The sequence below is a fragment of the Hordeum vulgare genome, chromosome 7H (assembly GCF_904849725.1).
Source record: "Hordeum vulgare subsp. vulgare chromosome 7H, MorexV3_pseudomolecules_assembly, whole genome shotgun sequence".
NCBI lineage: Eukaryota > Viridiplantae > Streptophyta > Magnoliopsida > Poales > Poaceae > Hordeum > Hordeum vulgare.
Genome location: NC_058524.1, coordinates 613,769,371 through 613,772,916, shown reverse-complemented (window position 1 = coordinate 613,772,916; position 3,546 = coordinate 613,769,371). Strand labels below are relative to the sequence as shown.

Here is a 3,546-nt window from a genome sequence, read left to right as displayed (position 1 = left end):
GTGGAAAACCCATTGAGGTGACGGATTAGGATTGAATTGTCGAGGATACAATCTATGGATCCATATGATATTCACTATGAGAGCATCCCTCAAATTTGTTTATCATGTGGTCGTTTGGGTCACTTGGGTCTTTATTGCCCGACACCCCACGCAGGGAACCAGGGACAAGGACGACGATTTACATTTTAGGAAAGACTTGCGGGCATCAGAGGACCGTCGTAGATCACCCACAAGTGAGAACTCGTCAAGGGAGCAGCACGGTCATCAAAGCAGTATGGTCGACACTCATCAAAGCAGTGTGAGAATGGCAAATGGAAAGACTTATCTAAACAACAGCGAGGACCTCAGACTCTAAACACAAGCATACATAAAAGTAGAAATGCGTCTCCTTATGGCTCAATCTGATCAGGGGGATGACATATGACCACAACCAAGTGAAATTCTGTAGATCATCAAGGGCCATCTTGTCAGCAAATGTGATCACATCTGTAATAACTACACCCTATCGAAACAATAACCACTTTGAACTCTGAAAGCTGATCAGATGTCGACTCCACTGAATTTGGACAAAGAAGACAGAAGTTTTGACGCCAGATAAGAAAATTGGGGTCCAACTAATACACATATTAGAGAACTTACAAGTTATTAAACGGAAAAAAATATAGATGATTACGCAGTACTACCTCCGTCCTGAAATATGAAACATTTTTGCAGTTTGAAGTGCAAAAATATCTTATATTTTAGGATGGAGGAAGTATCACATATATACACTCGCTTCATTGTGCTTAGCATTGCAATTTGCCACATGCAAATCCTGACAGCGGCACTTTAACATAATAAGGAATCGAGTCGTGAAAAACATGAGTCACGCGGAATTGATACATTCATGTTCCAGGAGGTCATATACTTCCTCCGTTCCAAGTCTTTTTAGAGATTTTACTAGAAGACTACGTACGAACGTATATAGACACACTTTAGAGTGTAGATTCACTCATTTTGCTCCGTATGTAGTCTCTTAGTGGAATCTCTAAAAAAGACTTATGTTTAGGAATGAAGGGAGTATACTATCTAGGAACCCAGTACTCCAGTATACAACAAACTTCTAACTAAAAAAAGAACTGAAAGACCCTGGGTGTATTTGGTACCAAGAACTGAAATACCTCTCAGCTTAGCGCTGCCCTCAGCCCAGTGGAGAAGAGCAATAACAAACAACCGAGTTCAACTACATGTAGTGTTTTTCTTTTTGCCCGACTTTACTTACCAGGGTCCATTGCCATGTCTAATACAGTTAGGAAAAACAAACTGTGAATCGCAGATATAGATCAGTTAGCTTTACCCACAGTTGTGTGTTGATTGAAACTCTTCATTTCACTGTCACATTCTTAGGCTGGGAACAGCCACATCATTTGTTACAGTACGATCAAAGCTAGAAGTACCATGAAAACAAGATCACCATACACACGACTACTGCCAGGTGAAATTCACTGTCATGCGCCATGCATCAGTGTCAGAAAGGTAGGTGATCACGTCTGTGACAACTCACAAGCCCATGCTATTGGAACCGCGGTTGCTTTGAACTCAGAAAGCTGATCTGATGACAACTCCACCAAATCTGGACAAACAAGACAAAAAGTTCAGACAACACACAAGATTTTCCATACAATTTCTGCATATTAATTCAAGAGTCATACGACCTTAAAGAAACAAATTTTAGGTACTTGGTAGGTAGTATCACAGGAAGGGGCGGAGCAGTATAATATTGATTTCAACTGAGAAACATGTGTCTGCAAACACTCCCTTCAGTGTGCTTAGCATCACTACAAGTTGGCATACACGGTCGGACAGAGGCACGTGAACATAAAGGAATTCAGTCCTGTAAAACTCATACTCCCTCTGTTCCTAAATACTTGTTGTTGGGGAGAACTAGACTAGTTCTCTTCAACAACAAGTATTGTGGTACAGAGGGAATACATAATTGGTTGTGCAGGAGTTCATTTACTGCATAGGCACTCTCTATCAGTATGACAACTAAGGAAAAAAAGAACTTGTGGTTTTGGTACCAAGAAACAATAGAATCACCTGAAAACTTTTAAGTTTCAGTCAATCATCTCAGCCAACATGACTTTTTTTGGAGATTCAGAGCACAACCATGATACCAAGGATCTAAGAGTGTGGCAGAGACATTGACTGCGATAAAGAATAATTTCAGTTGCCCATGCTGATAAGCACTCCCTTGGATCTTACGAGGTTGATTCAGATAAAACAACATCATGGGATAACATTTCAGTTCCCTGTCAGCACAAGCTCATCTTATTTACAGCAGTGACTCAGGATACAGCTATGCAGGTTTATCTCGAAACAGCATCACAAGATAAAATTATACATCTGAAGATGGCTAAAGAGAACTTTTCTTCCTCCTTACATCTATCAAAAGAAAAAGTATAAAAAATGGGATGTCTTTGACTTGAATGAATTTTCTCAAGGTGAATCAATCCAAGGTAAACCAGATATAAAGTTGTATTCCGTTATGCTTATCTTGACCATCAAAACTACTTCTCAAAAATAAGTATAATGACCTGGTGTTTATAGTTATTCCATCAGGACTCACTCATGCATAAGCTACTCATAGTGTACAAGATTATTTCTCTTACTAACGTCATTCTCTTTAAAAAGCAACCGACAAAAAAAACAAGACAAGAAACATAATTATGTTCATGAGCTTTCTTAGTTTTCCCACGAGCACAAGAAATTAAACACTACTAAATCAAACAAGAATTACCAATTGCCATAATGAGCATGAAGCAATAGACAAGTCATGCGAAAATTATGAAGCGAAGGAGGTAACTTGGAAGCAATAGAAACTTTACCGCTTCATATTCTCCTCGAAGACAACAATGATGGTGGGAAGTTGATATATGTGTATGACTGATACTGGGAATAGTATTGTTTCTCATAAACCCTCTGAAGCTGCAACGTCTTGATATCCATTGAGAAATATCCAACAACAAGCCGATTCTCTAGAGATGTTGAGGCTTCTACCCTTGTGAAGAGGAAGTACCTCTGTGTTGCATCTCGGATACAATATTTATACCCAGAATCTAGTGACATTGTCTTCTCCATCTGCCACTGGCTGGGACTCTCCCCTTTGTTCCGTGCAACAGTATAGCTGAGATCGGATGAAGTTTCGCTGTGGAAACCAAACATCCCGAGCCTGCCTTCCCCTGCCTCCACAATGGCTATGCCTTGCTTGCTCCATTCTCCTGGTGGGAGGTCGGCAGTGGAGAACTCCATGTTGGTGGTGTCAAGCAAGAGCAACTTTTTAATCCCGAATTGCACCCAGTCCCAGTAGAAACAGCCATAAGCATAGTGGCGCTTGGGAATGTAATGCTGGGCCACTGACATCTCCTCCAGATCGTGCTTGTCAAGGGCCAAACCACTCAAATCCTTGGATGGAGCGGCTAGCCATTGATCGGTGCTGGAAGAGAAGATGAAGGCAGCCAGACTGGTTTTGCAATGTGCCATCAAGATGACTCTGAATGCTGTCTC

At 40.9% G+C, this 3,546-nt stretch overlaps 1 long non-coding RNA gene across 1 annotated transcript; it reads right to left on the bottom strand.

Moving 5' to 3' along the window:
- Window positions 1-1,347: 1,347 nt before the first annotated feature.
- On the bottom strand, window positions 1,348-3,013 carry LOC123412602. Its single transcript, XR_006613542.1, has 2 exons — window positions 2,868-3,013; window positions 1,348-1,612 (listed from the first exon to the last, which is right to left on the bottom strand). It is a non-coding gene; the product is annotated as an uncharacterized LOC123412602 (long non-coding RNA).
- Window positions 3,014-3,546: the final 533 nt, after the last annotated feature.